Raw genomic sequence first — 19,950 nt, forward strand, 5'->3', positions numbered from 1 at the left:
ATTTATAATACTAATAGATTTAACAAACCTATCTCATCAGGAATACAGCATTCCTCTTTCAGAAACAAGAGACCACCTCAAAAAATTCAATGAGAATATGACAAACACCATGAGCAGCAAATTACGTTCAACATTCACAGATAACCGACTATACACAGCTTTTCCTGCTGGCCGGCCCTGAGGTGTTATTCCCAAAATGACCACGAGATGGCAGCAGAGATGCATGCTTACAACGTTTTTTACATTGACCATATTGTAATGAAGTTTTAAAAAAATTTCCAAGCATTGAAATTACATGAAGTTTCTCGCTCTCACTGTAGATAATTTAGAAGTCACTTGTAAATGTCACCAGAAAATTCTTACACTTACAAGATATGAAATACACTTCTAAATATCCCTCTAAATGAATCACAATTGAAGTTTAAAAATCATTCCAACTGAGTATTTAAAATCATGCATTAAAAATGTATGTGAAAACACAGTGACAAATCTGCACATTAGTGGGAAACAGTTGCAAATTCACATGTTCTGTATCCATATTACAAACCCAGAAAAATAAATTAAATCCAGAGAAAGTAGAAGAAAGGAAATAGGCAAGGAGAGATGTCTGGAAGGGTATATAGTTAAAACAATAGCAGTTGTTACCTGTTTGGGTAGGATTTTGAATTAATTTTTATTTTTCTCTATAATTTAAGTAAGCTGCCACAAAAAAAGGCAGTCTCAGTTTGGGTACAGAGAGAGAGAGAGAGAGAGAAGGTAAAAGAGGAAAACTTGGCATAATTTAAGAATAAAAATAACCTACACAGCTCTGGTGACACCACCAGAGGCCTTTTCTCTGCTCACCCAGCCCGATCTCCTCACTAGGAGGGACCCTTTTTCCAATGTGCGTTTCTTTGTTTGCAAATGCAGCCGAGCAGAGAGGAAATGACAGGACCAGACCAGAAAGAGCAGAGAAACGCTGAGCAGCACAGGGTGAGGGGGAACTTGCCCCGGGACTGCCTCACTTCAGGGCCCCCTCACAACCATGATGCTTTCACAACTAAGCAGCAGCACCACTGGGCTGACCCACAGAGGTGCTGCCTTATGATTCACCTGGAACAACCGAGCTTCCTAACAGCCTTGCTGCGCTTACAACCATTACTTTCAAAACGGAGCTATTTGCACTACATAACGTTTCCTTCTTCCCCACACCCCAACTCCGGAACTCCTGCTGGCATTGAATTGGAGCCAATGAACATCACTTCACAGATGCCAGATGCCACAGACAGACTCAGGACAGAACACAGGCCTGAGGGGGGACAGAACCTGGACCCAGGAGCAGACCCAGAACCAAAAGCTGAACCCCACACCCCGGCCCCAATCCCAAAACCATCCCTACAACCCAGGTCAGATCATGGATCCTGAATGCCATACACTGGACACCAGACACTGACAGAGAACCCTGGACACCAGGTTCCATAGATCAGACCCTACAGCCAGAGCTGCACCAACATCAACAACAAACACCAACTCAGGACATGAAGCCACACCATAAGAGACTCCAGATCCCAGACACACAGATTCAACCTCAGGCCACAGACCCAGGAAACAGAACCCAGATCTATAACCAGGACCCCACAGCCACACTCCAGGGTTACGGCTGGACAATGGAGCCCAGTTGCCACATGCAGGAGCAGAACCGAGTCCTCACAATGTAAACAGAGCCAGGAGCCCATAAAAAACATTCCTGAATCTCTAACTCCAAGCAGCTGGCCTCAGAAACAGGTTTTCATGCCAATGTAAGTATACAAGAGAAGAAAATAACTCCCAGCACTACTAAATTATACCAAGCCCTGCAGAAATAGACCAAAAAGGCTGACAGAGCCTTTTTGGCTCTGTCAAAAAATAATAAATAATGCTTACTTTCGCCAGGAGATGCCCATGATCTCTCAGAGACTAACTACACTTTCCAGAAGTTACTGTCCCGGCCATGAATGTCACATGGCTGGATAACCAAACCTGTGGGGATTAAAAAATTATTTTTTATCATACCTTCTACATTCTCACAGCTAAGATGACAATCAAATCAAATTAATCTGATTAATGGGAGGTATTCAATGTCTAATACATGGACAAGGGGAATTCACATTCAAATGAATACCAAATAAATTGAGGTGATATTGGGTATATAGGGTATTTTGGAATATGGAAGAACAGAGTCTTAGATTTCAAGAGTGAAATGGGGGACATGCAGGTAATTTAGGAAAAAAGCCAGCATACCTGGCAGGTTGATTATTGTTGGGCAACTCCCAAAACTTTAAGACACGAGGAGACGGTAAGAGGGTCAACAGGCTCTTGCTAGGAGTGTCACTGTCTGAAGCTGAGGTGATGGTGCTGAAGCTCTCTTCCTAAAACAAACTGTGGCCACTAAACCTCTTAGGAAGAAATGAGATGACAATCCTAAGTAATTTCTCAGTCTTCCCTTTCTTTTAGCAATAATCGCGCCTCAGGTAAACCTCTTTGGCTACGATACTGCCAATGCTCAAAGCTCAGTCTTCCCTTCCTTAACAGCCAGTTTAAAATCAACGTGCCAAGTGCAAAATGTTAGCCCTCTTCATTGCCACCTTTGAAACTTCAAATACAAGTTGTATATCCACAAGCTACATGAGAACATTGTTCCATATTTCACTGATATAACCATTCTGTTCTGAGAATAAGTTACTTTACTTAAATTGTTACATCTTCCTTAAGTAAATGGTGACGTACATGTACTTCCCAAATTCACTTCATATTAAACACCTGACTGCTTGCTTACCTGGTGGAGAAACAACCTTTCCTGTGACCTCAACTATCTTTGGGCTGGTCTAATAATCCAACAGGTATGACACAGGTTAGCAAATGAAAATGGACAAATGTAAGATATGCATAGGCGGGAGAACCTCACTTACAGGAGAGAGTCAGAAAACCTACACACAGAAGAGCATAAATGAGACAGCGATGATGTGAGGTGCCGTGGTTATTTTCTATGATAAAAATATCTCCTTACATATGTGGGAAAATATTTGTGATATAATACAAGGTGCTGGAACCACTGAACGGGAAAATTATTGGGCCCCCTACATGACATCCTCCACCAAGATCAATTCTTTAATTGATTTTACCATCCACTCATAACTAACATAAAACAGAGCTATCTGAAACATACCAAGAGATCTAAAGTGAAAGAATGGGGAAAATATAGTACACGAACATTAACCAAATGAAAATGATATCACATATAGTAGACTTGGAGGCAAAAAAAACCCAAAAACCCCACTACATATAAAAAGGAGTACTTCATATCAGTAAGTTCAATTTATCAGTTACTTTCAAATTTTTTTTTCTTTTTTTTTTTTAATATATTTATTGATTATGCTATTACAGTTGTCCCATTTCCCCCCCCACTCCACTCCATCCTGCCCACCCCCCTCCCTCCCACATTCCCCCCCCCATAGTTCATGTCCATGGGTCATACTTATAAGTTCTTTGGCTTCTACATTTCCTACACTATTTTTACCCTCCCCCTGTCTATTTTCCACCTATCATCTATGCTACTTATTCTCTGTACCTTTACCCCCCTCTCCCCCTCCCACTCCCTTATTGACAACCCTCATGTTCTAGTTGTTTGCCTAGTTTGCTCTCGTTTTTGTTTTATGTGTGGTCGTTAATAACTGTGAGTTTGGTGTCATTTTTACTGTTCCTATTTTTGATCTTTTTCTTAGGTAACTCCCTTTAACATTTCATATAATAAGGGCTTGGTGATGATGAGCCTCTTCAACTTGACCTTATCTGAGAAGCACTTTATCCTCCCTTCCATTCTAAATGATAGCTTTGCTGGATATAGTAATCTTGGACGTAGGTCCTTGCGTTTAATCTTGGGTAATGTAATTATGATGTGTCTTGTTGTGTTCCTCCTTGGGTCCAGCTTCTTTGGGACTCTCTGAGCTTCCTGGACTTCCCGGAAGTCTATTTCCTTTGCCAGATCGGGGAAGTTCTCCATTATTTGTTCAAATAAGTTTTCAATTTTTTGTTCTTCCTCTTCTCCTTCTGGCACCCCTATAATTCGGATGTTGGAACGTTTCAAGGTGTCCTGGAGGTTCCTAAGCCTCTCCTCATTTTTCCAAGTTCTTGTTTCTTCATTCTTTTCTGGTTGAATGTTTGTTTCTTCCTTCTGGTCCATACCATTGATTTGAGTCCCAGTTTCCTTCTCATCACTATTGGTTCCCTGTACATTTTCCTTTGTTTCTCTTAGCATAGGCTTCATTTTTTCATCTGTTTTTCGAATAGATTCAACCAAGTCTGTGAGCATATTGATAACCAGTGCTTTGAACTGTGCATCCGATAGGTTGGCTATCTCTTCGTCGCTTAGTTGTATTTTTTCTGGAGCTTTGAAGTGTTCTGTCATTTGGGCCATTTTTTTTGTTTGTTTGTCTTGGCGTGTCTGTTACTTTAAGGGGCGGAGCCTTAGGTGTTCACCGGGGCGGGGTAATGCTGGTCGCTGCGCTGTGATGCTGTACGTGGGGGCGGGGCCGAGAGGGAGCAATGGCGCCCCGCTTCACTCTCCTCCGGATTTCAGTCTTTCACTCCGCTACCCACAATCAAACTGGGCCCCTCTGGTGCTGGTTCCCGAGTAAGTGGGCCTGTGCACACTCTAGGCCCCTGTGGGTCTCTCCAACAACCTCTCCTGTGAGGCTGGGAGTCTCTCCTGCCGCCCCAACCCCCAGGGGCGCTTTCAATCAGAGGTTTGAGGCTTTATTTCCCCGAGCTGGAGCCCTGGGTTGCGCAGCGGTCTGCTTCTCTGCCCGCCGTTCGGCCGGTTTATCTGTGGGCGAATGTGGTGCCGCAGGGTGCTATCCGCCACTCTGCCTGCCCCACTCTCCGCCACTCTGAGTCCGGCCCTCTGGGTTTATCTGTGCAAATGTGGGACCGCAGGGTCTGCTAGTGCTCGGACTGCCTGCGCCATTTGTCCCACACTCCGCCAGTCTCAGTCCCGCCACAGCCACGCGAGTCCTCTCCACCCCAGTGCCGTCTCCGCCCCTCCTACCAGTCTGGATGAATGATTATTTTCTGTTTCCTTGGTGTTGGTCCCCCTTGCTGTTCGACTCTCTGTCAGTTCTGGTTGTGCGAGGAGGCTCAGTGTGTCTACCTACGCCGCCATCTTGGTTCTCCCTACTTTCAAATTTTTATTCACTAAATAACATAAATTCAAAATTATATAGAACAGAGCTACAAAGAAAAATAGACTAATAATCATTATAGGAGATTTACCAAAACTCTCTCTGTTTCAGAACCAATGAAGCCCACAAAAAAATAGTAAAAAATATTTTTAGAAAAACATGAGAAGCAAATTGCATTCAATGTGCACAAGTCCTTCGCTACACCCCAAAACTGCAGATTACAGATGCTTTCCAAGGACCACGGAGATGTTTATAAAAACTGACCATATTGTAACATAAAGCAAGTTCCAACAAATTTTAAAGGACTGAAATGTGTTTGTGTGTGTGTGTGTGTATATGTACACACACACATATTTCTTGCTCTCACTGCAATTAATCAAAAAATCAGTAACAAGAGATAACTAGAAAGTACTTACATTTACAAATTACGAAATACACTTCTAAATGACCACCCCAAAATAACTCACAATTGGATTTAGAAAATAATTTGCATGGAATGATAGTAAAACCACACACCTGGGTACATCATCATTAAGTTACCCAACATTAATGATAAAGAGATAATCTTAGAAGCAGCAACTGAAAGGAGAGATTTACCTACAGACGGGTGCCCATAATGCTATCAGCTGATTTCTCAAAAGAAACCTTACAGGCAAGAAGGGGCTGGAAAGAAGTATTCAAAGTCATGACAGGCAAGGACCTCCATCCAAGATGAGTCTATCCAGCAAAGCTATCATTCAGAATGGAAGGGCAGATAAAGTGCTTCCCAGATAAGGTCCAGTTAAAGGAGTTCATCATCACCAAGCCCTTATCCTATGAAATGTTAAAAGGACTTATCTAAGAAATTGAAGAACATCCACAACTATGAACAGTGAAATGACAACAAACTCACATCAACAACTGAACCGAAAAGAAAACCAAAACTAAGCAAACAACTAGAACAGGAACAGAATCAGAGAAATGGACTTCACATGGAGGGATTTCAGTGGGGAGGGGGAGGGGAGGAATAGGGGGACAAAGGTACAGAGAAGAAGCAGCATAATTAGTAGGCACAAAATAGATGGCGAGAGATGAAAAATGGTATAGGAAACAGAGAACTCAAAGAACTTATATGTACAACACATGGACATGAATTAAGGGGAGGGAGGAATGCTGGAAGGTAAGGGGTGTAGGGAGGAGGGGGGAAAAGGGGGGGAAATTGGGGAAACTGTAATAGCATAATCAATAAAAACTTTTTTTAAAAAATCAAAGTAAGTAAATACATAAATGTAAAAAACTAAATAACTCGACAAGACTGATGGCAAAGATGCTCTATATGAAAACTTGAGAAAGAAATCTTTACCCTTGAATGCACAGGTCAGACACAGAAGCTGGAAATGCACAAGTTTTGCACCTGTGGGAGGAACCTAAAATAGTAAACCAAGTGCAGGCAAAGTGGAGGAAACGAGCCCGTAGACATGTCCTCAGGGGCACGTACATAAAATGAGAGCGCTTTTATTTTACTTTACTTTTTTTTACCTCTCCATGGACAATTTCAAATAAATTTGACCTCCATGTTATTTAAAGAATCTCCGATGGAAAAAGAAAATTACAAACGATTTTCAAGCACACTTGGCACTTGTAAAAACCTGCCTCCAATACGCTACAAAGCCATTTCCAAAAAACGTCACAGAAAATACATTTATTGCTCCCTCGGCCGATATCTGGAGACCGGTTGCAAAGTAACTACACAATCCTGACATTTAGACGTCTTCAACTGAGCTTCTAAATTACACTACTATGAAAAGTCAAAGGGATTCCCACTGGAATCAACCCCTTTTCCTGCTGACATGCACTAAGGAGTCATTCCCCAAAATGGCCACAAGACAGTAGCAGAAACCGACAGATACAATGCGTATCGCACCAATGCCTTGACTGAAAGGTTCCTTAGCTGTTTACGGTAAAATGCAACGACGGGCACACTTTTCATTTTCCTCCCAAATTATAACTGCACAACGTCATCGCCATTCCTTGCCACTGGCCTCTGCCATCTTTCAGACAACTTCCCATTCCATCGTCCCACAGCACTGATACCTTTAGCAGCACAGCTCTTCTAGGCGCCTTCTGCAGTCTTCCACAGAACGGAAATTTCTCTCCACTGAGAAATTCGGAATACTGAACTAAACGGCCATGCAAAGGTGCAATTTCTGGTGAGTACTGCTGATGAATCACGGCTGCGCGGCCAGGCTGGAACCATTTCTCACTGGTCACCAAACCGAAACGTGCGCTCCCACCTCATCCTGAAGCTTCCCCGTCTTCTGCTTCGACTCTGTCAACAGGAAGTGCATGCAGTTGGTCTCGCAGTGATGGGGCAGCACATGTTGCGAATTACCCCAAGAAGCACCTCCTACAGAACTTGCTCTGTTATCACCACATAGGCAACATCACCTGCTCTGGATGAAGACGGCCCTGTGGAGGAGCTGCTGGTGGTAGTTCCTTCATGTGCACACTATCTCTCCCGTTCCATTTTATTCTCAAAGTTTAACAGTTCATACGCCCCTAGCAATTTGCTTGCAAGCAGAACAGTTTCCTTAGGTTTCACTAGAAAACTGCATGTGGGAATGAGGGCAAGAAAGTCCCCCCCCATCCCTTCAATATGTGTGAAACCCAAACTTCAAAGCGATCCACATAATCATGCAGGTGCAAATGATTTTCAGTGCTCAGTTTGGATACTTTGAGTATGTCACCCGTCTCCCACATGGCATAACCTGGTCTGTCCTCAGGTAAGGTCTGGACTCGATGGCCGTGAACTGCTACTGGTCTGCCATGTCCGTGGGGCACCTCTGTGCAAGAAATCTTGGGCGTGAAACTTGGCAAATCACTTCGACACATTTCATCACCTAAGGGAGCCTTCTCCATACACACTACAAATCTTTATTTTGGCATTCCAGATGTGCTTTCACCTTTCTTGAAATGACAAAGCCTAATGTGCCAAAACTGTTCCTTATGTTCACCCATCTTCAGGATGAAAATGGCCACAACATCACTCAACGGTTTTGATGAGTTTTTTATTGAAACGCATGCTGGTATGACATCTGTCATGATACACTCCAACAAAACAGTTTCCCGTGAAGTTAAAGACAAGAACGCAATCCAGAGTCACATGAAGGGGCAGGACGGCAAAAGGGTGGTGGGGGCCATACTGACTTTTGGGCAAACCCGGTATAAAGACAGCTTCAACCAGAATTGCACCATTGAAATCAATTACAGTATGTGTTTTGCTCTCGCAGCACTAAAGCTAGAGTTCACTGAAAATGGGTGACTGGAAAGTTCTCCTGCTTGGTACTTCTGAAATAAACTCCTACAGAACCTCCAAAATGAACCACATTGTGAGTTACAAAATGGTTTGAACTGAATGATGCTAAACATACTACATACTTACACTTGAGAACAAAATCTGCACCCTTAAACACACGTGTTAGGCACAAGACCTCAAATTGTACAAGAGTGGCACTCATTTGACGAACCGAAAAGAGTAAATGAAGCCAAGACACACTCTAGGAAACAGGCCTCTAGACATGTCTGGAAGGGCACGTACATAACATGATAGCGATTTGATTTGATTTTACCTCCAAGTGGAGATTTTTGAATACATTTTATTTTCCCCTTGTTTAAAGAAGCTGCAACACACAGACAAATTACAAAAAATTTCAAACAACTTAGACCTTGTAAAAACCTGACTCTATCATGCTAAAAGCCAGTTCCAACAAATGTCACATAATACACGTTCAGTGCTCCCTATGCCCTTAATCTAGAAGCCAATCAGAAAGTAACCTGACAATCCTTACATTTAGATGTCTTGAAATGCACTTGTAATTAACATTGCTGTCAAAAGTCATTGATATTCCACAGGAATCAACCAATTCTCCTGGGGACCCGCACTAAGGTGTCATTCCCCCAAACGGCCACGAGAGGGCAGCAGAGATGCACATTTGGACCACGAGTACTTTGATCTTTGCTGAAGGGTTCCTTTGGTTTTTACCAGGAGTTGCAATGACAGGCACATTTTTCATTTTCTACCAACAACATAACTGAACAACGGTTTCACCGTTTTCTTCAACCTCCCTCTGCCATCTTTCAGGCAACTTCACCATTCCGTCTTCCCAAAATATTGTTATCTGTTGAAACAGGGAACTTGTCCAGGTGCCTTCTGCAGTCTTCCAGGGAATGGAAACCTTTCTCCATTAAGAGAAATTCAGAAAGCCCGAACTAAACAGCCATGCAAAGTTGCGAGGCCTGATGAGTACTGAGGACAAGTCACGACTGGGCAGCCAGGGTGGGAACACGTTGGCCTGGTCACCAAAGGGTAACAACACTCTCACCTTATCCAGAAGCTTCCCTGTCTTCTGCTGACAAACTGCTGGCTCTCCCTGGAGTGGTGCTTTCAGTTGGTTTAATCAGGAGCCATACCTGTTGAAAATAACCCACTGGTTTTCCGCAAGCATGTTCTAATAAAGTACTCCCTCCCGAACCAACCACATACATACTACCACATTCTTTGGACGAATATGGTCCTTTTCTTTTTTTTAAATATCCTTTTTCTTTGTTTTAAGATTGTATTTATTGGTTTTTACAGGAAGGGGTAGGGAGGGAGAGAGAAACATCAATGTGTCATTGCCTCTTGTACATCCACTACTGCGGTCCTGGCCCGAATTAGACCTGACTGGGATGTGTCCTGACTGGGAATCAAACTCTAAACCTTTGGTTTGCACACGGGCACTCAATCCACTGAGCCACACCAGCCAAGGCTGAAGATCCACCTTTGGAGGGTCTGGTGGTGGTTCCCTTCATATGCCCATGATCTCTTCCATTCCACATTATTGTAAAATATCAACAGTTCTTCCTCCTCCTCACTATTTGTCTTGGAAATGAAACATTTTCCTTGTGTTTGATTAGAGAATCTCATGTGGTAATGTGGTCAAGAAGGATTTAATCCCACCTCCACCCACCCTACTTAACTTCTGTGAAACCCAGACTTAAAACAGACTAATGTAACTGTGCTGATACAAGGGATTTTCCACGCATGATACATAAACTTTGAGTATGTCACCTGAATTCCATGTGCCATAACATGGTCTGTCCTCAGTTCACGTATGCGCTGGATGGCTCTCCACTGCACGTGGTCCACCTTCCCATGCAGCCACTGCACCCGAGAAACCTCCAGCATCAAACTTCCCAATCCACTTCATACATGTCCCATCAGTCACAGCATCTTCTCCATAAATCTTTTCTTGCCTTACTCTCATGCATGTACCTTTCTTGACATGACCAGCCTAAGTGGCCAAAAATGGTGCTTCTGTTCACCCGTGTTCACTGTGAAAAGGGACACACACACAATCACCAGTTGTGATGAGTTTCATCACACACTGATATAGTAGCTGTCACAATATAGTCTAATAAAACAGTTTTGAATGATGTTAAGAGCAAGTATGGGCGACCAAAGACAGGTGATGCGATGGGGTTGGGGGACTGGGGTTGCAGGCCGAACTGACTTGTGGCTGAACTGACTTTTTAGCCAAACAGACTTTTGGCCAAATGGACTTTTTCACTGAGCAGACTTTTTGGCTGAAGAGACCTTTTGGCGGACCCGATTTAAGGCAAGGTTCGACCAGCATCGCACCCTCAAAATCATATACAGTACATTTTTTACTCCCATAGCATTTATCCTAGTATACAGAGAGAATAGATGAATAGACAGTTTTGCTGTTCAGGACTTCCAAAATAGACTCCTACAGTAGCTCCAAAATGAACCACCATTTGACTTACATGATAACCTGACCCGAATGATGCTAAGGATGATATTACCAATTCTTGAGAAAAAAATCTTCACCCTTCAACACACAGGTTAGAAGCTGAAACTGGAGCCCTGGCTGGTGTGGCTCTGTGGATTGAGCGCCGGCCTGCAAACCAAAAGGTCATTGGTTCAATTCCATGTCAGGGCACATGCCTGGGTTGAGGGCCAGGTCTCCAGCTGGGAGCCGAGACAGGCAACCACACATTGAGGGTTTCTCTCCCTCCCTTCCCCTCTCTCTAAAAATAAATAAAATCTTTTTTAAAAAAGAAAGAAACTGGAAATGTACAAGGTTTGCACATGTAGGAAGAACCGAAAATGCAAAAGGAAGTCCAGGCAAAGTTGAGAAAACAAGAGTACATACACTGATAGTGCTGATATTTTACTTTGCTTTTTTTTCTGCACCTCTTAGTGCAGAATTCTGTATAAATTTTACTCCACGTTGTTTAAGGAAGCTGCAACAAAGCAAACACAAACAAATTTCGAGCATGCCTTCAACTTGTCAAAGACTGATGCTGCTACGCTACCGAGCCAGTTCTGAGAAATGTCACATAAAACGTATCAATCGCTCCCTTTGCCCTTAACCTGAAAACCAGTCACAAGGTAACTGGACACACATGGAACTTAGATGTTTTAGAATACACTTGTAAATACCACTGCCACCCAAAGTCATTGAATTTCACTGGAATCAACCAGTTTTCCTGCTGACCTACATTGAAGTGTCATTGCACAAAATGACCACGAGGTGGCAGCAGAGACCGACAGTTGGAACAAACACTCGACTATTGGCTTCTCACAAACTTTCCTTCCCTTTTTACCCCAAGGATGAACCTAAAATAGTAAACGCACTCTAGGCAAAGTTGAGTTTAAACAAGCCCGTAAACATGTCTAGAGGGGCATATTCATAAAATGAAAGTTCTTGTAATTTACTTTTTTTTTTTTACATATTGGTAGAGAACTTTTACTAAGTTTTACCTCCTCGTTGTTTAAGGATTCTGCATAACACAATGCAGATTACAAGTGATTTTCAAGCATACCTGGAACTTGTGGAAACCCGACTGTATCATGCTACACAGCCAGATCCAAGAAATGTCACATAAAATATGCTTATTGCGCTCTTGGCCATTAACCTGCAACCAGTGACAAGGTAAATGGACAGCCCTGACATTTAGACATTTCAAATTCACTTCTAAATACCACTGCCATCAAAACTAATTGATCTTCCACGGAGTCAACCACTTTTCCTGCTGACCAGTACTGAGGTGTCATTCTTTAAAAAAGCCACGAGATGGCAGAAAAGACCAATATTTGGAACACATACTATACTGGCTTCACCAAACATTTTGTTCAATTCTCACCATCAGATGCCATGACAGAGACAATTTTCATTTTCCCCTAAACAACTGTACTGAACAACAACCAGACAACATTGTCACCATTTTGTTCCACTGCCCTCTGCCACCTTTCATGCAATTTCACTGTTCCATCATCCCAGAACATTGTTCTCTTTCAGACCAGGGAACTATTCCAGGGAAGGAAAATTCCTCTCCAATAAGAGAAATTCACAAAGACCAAACTAAAGGGTCATGCAAAGCCACAAGCTCTGGTGAGGACTGCGGATGAATCATGACTGCCCAGCCAGGCTGGAAGTTTTCCCCTGGTCACCAAAGAGAAGCAGGTGCGCTCCTGCCTTATCCTGAAGCTTCCCTGTCTTTCCTGACAAATTCTGGACATTTTCCCTCAGGTGGCTTTCATTAGTCTAACGGAGATCAGTCATTGTCAGGAGAAGCCCTCTGGGTTTCTGCAAGGAGCACCCACTGCAGGACATCACCACCTTTGGATGAAGACCGCCCTTTGGATGGGCTGCTGGTGGTTCCTGGGCTTCCCTCAATATCTCCTGTTCCACATTATTCTCAAATATCAACGGTTCATCCCCTCACACTTTGTCTTGGAAATGGAATGTTTCCCTTCCATATCTGTAGAGAACTGCATGTGGAAATTCAATCAAGATGGGACCCCCACCACCATGCTTGACTTCTGTGGAACCCAAATGTCAAAGATATTAACATAACGAAGCTGCTGCAAATGCTTTTTGACATTTGATTGGGATACTTTGAGTATATTGCCTGTCTCCCGCGTGCCATAACATGGTCTGTCTTCTGTTAACGTCTGCCCTGGATGGCTCTCCACTGCTCCTGGTCTGCCTACCCGTGGGCCAACTGCGCATGAGAAATCTCCCACATAAATCTTTGCAACCCACTTCTCACACGTTCCATCAGACTCAGCATCTTCTCTGTACACACCAAGCATCTTTTCTTGCCTTACACTTACGCTTGTACCTTTCTGGAAATGACACAGACTGAGGAGCCAAAAATGTTAGGTTCAGGTGTCTTCAGTGAGAAGAGGGCCACACACACATTCAACAGTTGTCATGAGGTTTGTCATCCCATGGGGATATGACAGTTGTCATGATACTGTCTAAAAAAGTTTCAAATGACATTAAAGGCAAGTATGCGGGACCGGTGCCAGGTGACGTGCTGGGAGGGACGCAGAGGTGGTGCAGTTGTGGGGGACCAAAATGACTTTTTGGACAATCCCATTTAAAGCAAGTTTCAACCATCATCACAGCCTCGAAAGCCTATACAATATTTTTTCTGCTCTAATGGCACTTGAGCTGGCATTCACGGGGAATGGATGAGGACAAAGTTCTGCTGTACAGACCTTCTCAAATAGACTCCTACAGAACCTCCAAAATGAACCACTATTTGAATTACAAAGTAACTTGACCTGAATGATGCTAAAGATGCTATGGACCAAAACCCGAGAAAGAAATTCTCACCCTTGAATGCACACATTAGAAACAGAAGCTTAAAAATGCACAAGTTTTGCACACATACAAGGAATCTAAAATGGTAAACAAAGTCCGAGCAGAGTGGAGGAAACGAGCCTGTAGACATGTCCAGAAGGGCACATACATACAACGATGGCGCTTACTCTATTTTACTCTTTTTTTCTTGTACCTCTTAGTGCAAAATTATGAATAAATTTCACCTCCACGTTGTTTAAGGAAGCTGCAACACACAAAGCCAATGACAAGTGATTTTGAAGCACACCTGCAAGTTTTAACAACTTGATTACACTATAAAGCCAGTTCCAACAATGTCACATAAATCACGTTTATTGTTCCCTGGCCATTATTCTGGAAACCAGTCTCGAGGTAACTGGAAAGTACTTACACTTAGATGTTTTGCAATGCACTTCTAAATACCACTGCCATCAACACTCATTGATATTCCACTGGAATCAACCACTTTTCCTGACCTAACTAAGATGTCATTCCCCAGAATTCCCACGAGATGGCAGCAGAGACGCACTCTTGGAACACTGTACTATTTGCTTGGCCAAAAGGTTCATCCAGTTTTTATGTAAAGACGCAAAGGAACAGACGTTTTTCATTTTCACCAATAACTGTATTGAACAATGTATTCACCGTTTTGTTCCACTGCTTTCTGCAATATTGCAGGCCTCTTCATAACTCCATCTTCCCAAAAGGTTTTATCGTTTGGCCAAGCCAATATAAAGCCAGTTTCAAAAAGCATTGCAGCATTGAAATTATATACAATGTTTCTTAGGTGTTCTCATTGCACTTCAGCCAGTATTCACTTTCCAAAAATGGGACTCTGGAAAGTCCTTATATTTGGTAGTTATGTAATATACTCATAAACATCCTCAAAGGTAAAACACAATTTCAATTACAAAATAATTGAAAATGAATGGTGATAAAGATACTACATACCAAAACTTATGAAAGAAATCTTCACCCTTCAATGCAGATTATCAGAAATAAAAGCTGAAAATTTACAATTTTTGTACCCATATTAGGAACCTAAAACAGTAAACTAAATCCAGAGAAAGTAGACAAAAACGGGCACATCGACATCTCTGCAAGTGTATATACATAAAACGATAGTGAAACCGGAAAAGACACCGGTGTCCAGGCTGCTGGTCACTGCCAAACACAATCAGCAATGAATGAGATCGAATCTTTGTGGGCGCTTTATTCAGATGGCCAGTGAGCCGAGAAGATGGTGGGTTCATTCCGTAACACACCATCTTCTCTTCTCTTTCCAGGGCAGACTTTTTATAACCGGGAATAAACAAGGTGTGGTGAGGGCTTTGAAATTCAGGGAGGATTAGGTAAAAGAAGCTGCAACATCCCCGTCCTGGGCAGTTAGCTGTTCCCAGGGGCAGTGGCCCTCTGTCTCTCCCTGGAACACAAAGGTCAGGATGACTCCAATTTGTCCCCAGGGGGTAATGTTTAGCAGTGCCCCAGGAGGTCGGCTGTTTTCCCAGGAGCCAAGACTGTAGTTTCTGAAACAAAAGCTTTAACATATACATTACTTGCTAGGTTTATCACTTTTTACCTTAAACTAAAATTTTACGACTCTTCAGTCCCCTATCGTTCCCCAACTTTAGTATGAAACTATATCATTTCTATGAGATCAGAACTTAGCATTGGACTGTCCGGTGGGGGGTTTAGGAATACACCTAACTGCAGACCCACATAAGGAGGTACACTGTATGCAACAACGAGCTATGATACTGAAGAAAATGACAAGGATAAAAACCATAAATGCCTCTCAAAGACCACATATACTAGGCAGCCAGGAGGTTAGTTTAGACCGGTCAATGCCAAACAATCCCTCTCTGTTTGATACTGGACACCGCATCATTTACTTGCTTTACCTTATGCTCTATGAGTTGTGAAGTATCAGTTAGAACACCAGAGTCCTTTAAATTCTTCACATCCACGATTATGTCTTAAAAGTAGGTAGTCTATACCTGCACGATTTTCTAGTACTACTTCTCTGATTTGTCCTAGTTCTTGATTAATGGCACTGATAGCTTGTGAGGTGGCGTGCAAAGCTTTTCCCGTAGCGCAGGCTCATCTCCTTATTTCTATATTCAAATAAATTACCATGGTTGGCATGACAAATATAGCTAAAGACACATTTAGCAGGGCTAAAGACGTGTAAGTCACTGATACAAGGGAGTAAGGGAGAGATCCCGTCAAATCTGGGTTGAGTGGGGCTTTGGAGGCATAAATAACGTCAGCCTCCCCAGAAAGCATGGTCCCCCAGAGTGTTTGCCCGAACATAAGAATAGACAGTCATTCCACATGTCAGAAACCATCCTGTGGGCCGTTTTACATGAGCATGAGCATGAGATACATCGGTGGTGGTGGTGCAATTCATTTTCACATCTGCTGACAGCACAAGACGGTTTTTAGTACAGTTGGCAAAAGTTACACATCCTCTAGCTGGGGCTACAATACCGACTTTCAACGAAAACGTTTCCCTGTCCTTTATAGTCACCACTGGTGCCCAATTATAAATATCAGAGTAGGTCATTTTCTTTTCAATATGTTCAAATACAGTATAATTTCTAAGGCTCTCCAAAGGAGTACAGACACCTATGACACATGAAGCGAAAGCTTGTTCAAAAAAAGTTCCTCCTGCAAGACAAAAGTCAGAAATATTCAGAACTGTTTTTGCTAAATATACCCAAATATTTTCATCCCGTTTGAAGGGAATACGTTGTCCATAACAAGGAGCTAACAGGCAGTAATGAAGACAACATAAGTCATTGTTTCCGAAAGATGACTCCGGTTTTCTTGAGGCTTGGCGATCCATTGTTCCTCCAGTGCTTTCTTTAACCGGGTAGATGAATCCAAGGTTTTATTCCTGCCAACTCCACCGCAGTTGGGGTGGTGATGAGTATGTCCCAAGGTCCAGTCCACTTCTCTTCCAGTCGATTCTCTGGAGATCCTGCCCTCCAGGTCTTGAGCAGCACCTTGCCTCCTGGCTCCAACAAATGCAGTGAACCTACAGGGGAGGAGTCTCCAATGCAGGCAAAGTCATCGGTTACAGCTAAGATTTGACTTACATGTGGTGCGTATTTCTTCACCTTCATGTCTTGATCTATATGCATATCTCCCACCCCAATTGTAGCCTGAAATGGCCACCTGGACACAATTTCATAGGGACTCCAGTGAATCCCACTTCGAGGAGCCACCCTTATCCTGAGCAGGGCAATAGGCAAGGCTGGATCCCGATGCAGATGAGTTTCTTAACACAGCTTGGCTACATTTTTCTTCAGGGTGTGATTCATCTTCTCTACCTTCCCAGAAGCCTGAGTCTCCATACCATGTAGAGTCTCCACTTGATTCCTCAAATTTACTAACCTTCAGTGTAATTTCTGAAACAAAAGCAGGTCCGTTATCACTCTGCATGCTGCCAGGGAGGCCAAAGTGAGGGATTATTTCCTTCAGTAAAGCGTTCACTGCCTCCAAAGATGTCTCCATTCTAGTAGGATAAGCTTCTATCCATCCTGAAAAAGGCGTCAACAAAGACGAACAAATATTTCCACTCTCAGACCCTTGGCATCTGAGTACAGTCTGTTTGGCAGACCTCACGTGGACACTGTCCTTGGCGTTGCTGTCCTTCTCTCCTTGGATGGGGATCTGTTTGGGGTTGTTCTTCCGGCACACCACACATCTAGCAATTACTTTTCTTATGGCTCTAGAAATTCCGGGACCTGTGAGCCACAGTTTGACGTAGGTGGTTAAGGAGTCTCTTCCACAGTGTGTGGCCTCATGCAAATGCTTCATGACTGGCTCTACTAAATGATCAGGAACACAGTATAGCTCCTTTCTTATTCTTTTTCCATCTGCTATCAGGACCTTCTTCATCAAAACCTTAGCCCTTAGCTTTCTCTAAGTCTGCAGTCGAATATTCAAGGTCAAATTGTGACATGTCCAGAACAGGTACCAAGGGAATTCTAAACATTCCTTTAGCAGCCTCTTTTGCTGCCCATTCAGCCAGATTGTTTCCTTTAGCCACTTCAGTGTCCTCTTTCTGATGCCCCGGGCAGTGCCTAACTGCCACCTGTAAAGGCACCTGAACAGCACTTAATAATTTTAAAATTTCTGCTGCATGCTTAATCTCCTTTCCATTGGAGGTTAATAGTCCTCTTTCCTTCCAGACTGAACCACGTGAATGCAAAAGCAAGAAAACGTACCTTGAGTCAGTGTGTACATTTATCTCTTTTCCTGTGACAATTCCAGCTCCCTCATCGATGTGATCAGTATAGCTTTCTGAACAGGGGTTCCTGGTGGCAGGTCTTTGGCCTCCGCTACTCCTTCAAGAGTCACAACTGCATACCCAGCCTTTCTGCTTCCTTTGTCCATACAACTGCTCCCATCTGTATAGAGTCCAGTCTGCTTCTTCTAAAGGATGGTCCTGTAAATAAATTCTGCTACAGTATGCTTCATCTGTTATTCAGCAGTCATGTATTAGCACAGACGAGTTGGGCTCGGGGAGAAGAGAGGCAGGATTTAATGTAGAGTTTTGAGGGAGACGTTGGGATTGGCGAGAAGAATGGCTTGGTACCTGCCCGTTCTTCCAGCAGCGAGCCACATATTTCCCTTTTGCTCCAGCAGGCTCAACACTTGCTGGGACACATAACTGGTACAGGCTGTCCCAAGGGAAACTTCTCAGCTTCCTGCAAGAGCTCACAGGCGGCTGCCACTCTCAAGTGGGCTGGCCACCCCTGGACAGTGTGATCTAATTTCCCTGACAATTATGCGATGGGCTGCATATGTCACTAAGCTTTTGGGTGAGGAATCCTAGGACAAAGCCCTGTGTCTCACACACATATTATTGAAAAGGCTTCAGTAGGTTTGGAAGCCCCAGGGCCAGTGCAGAAGCCAGGTGCACCTTCAGACACTCAAAAGCCTGAGTGCACTCCTTTGTCCACTTTAAAGGGCTCTATTCCGGTCCCTTCAGAGCCTCACACAGTGGTTTGGCGATGAGCCCAAAGTTTGGAATTCAAATGTGGCGGTCGCTTGCCATCCCCAGGAATCTCCTGAACTGTTTCCTGGTGTTGGGAGGGGTCCTCTGTGGACTTCTGTTGCACCGCCTGCACCATAGTCAGCCTTTTCTGCTCAGGGACGCCTTCCCCCATTCTCTCAAGGAGGCATCCCTTACAGTGCTCTAAGAGAGGAAGGCCATCCCCATTAGGGTCCTCGTTGGGCTCAGTTACAGGGATTGCCCTGGGAAGGCCCAGAGCCCCATCTGGATTTTCTTGGTGCAACTTCCGAGCCTCTTCATTTGCCTTATCTGACACCAGCCTCTGCTCATTGCTCATCCCCCTTATTGAAGCAAAGAATTCAATAAGGCTTGTATGTCTGTCCACTGGGGATGATGAGTGGCAAAAACTGATGCAACCAAATCAGTCATTTTAGCAGGATCATCTCTATGAGAAGGGTTTGAGGAAATTCCATACTGTTTTCCACAGTGGCCGCACCAGTCTGCATTCCCACCAACAATGTACTAGGGTTCCCTTTTTTCTGCATCCTCTCCAACATGTGTTTGTTGATTTGTTTATGTTGGCCACTCTGACCGGTGTGAGGGGGTACCTCGCTGTGCTTTTAATTTGCATCTCTCTGATGGCTAATGATGCTGAGCATCTTTTCATATGTCTCTGGGCCCTCTGTATGTCTTCCTTGGAGAAGTGTCTGTTCAAGTCCTTTGCCCATTTTTTAATTGGCGGTGAGGGACAAATACCATATGATTTCACCTTTAACTGGAAAATGATCAACAAAAGAAAAAAGAAAACAATATATAACCAGAGACATTGAAGTTAAGAGTAATCTAACAATAGCCAGAGGGGAGCGGGGAGGAGATAGTGGGGAGAGGGGTTTTCAGGAACTACTATAAAGGACACATGGACAAAACAAAGGGAGAGGGTGGAGGCAGGGGAGGGAGGTGGGTTTGGCTGGGGTGGGGTGGAGAGGTGGGGAGAAAATGCAGCCAACTCTAATTGAACAACAACAACAAAATTTTTTTAAAGATTTTTTTTAAA

The 19,950-nt window shown here is 43.5% G+C and overlaps 1 pseudogene; it reads right to left on the bottom strand.

Moving 5' to 3' along the window:
• Positions 1 to 2,461: 2,461 nt before the first annotated feature.
• On the bottom strand, positions 2,462 to 2,529 carry LOC128780347 (U4 spliceosomal RNA; annotated as a pseudogene).
• Positions 2,530 to 19,950: the final 17,421 nt, after the last annotated feature.

The sequence above is a fragment of the Desmodus rotundus genome, chromosome 2 (genome assembly GCF_022682495.2).
Source record: "Desmodus rotundus isolate HL8 chromosome 2, HLdesRot8A.1, whole genome shotgun sequence".
Lineage (NCBI taxonomy): Eukaryota > Metazoa > Chordata > Mammalia > Chiroptera > Phyllostomidae > Desmodus > Desmodus rotundus.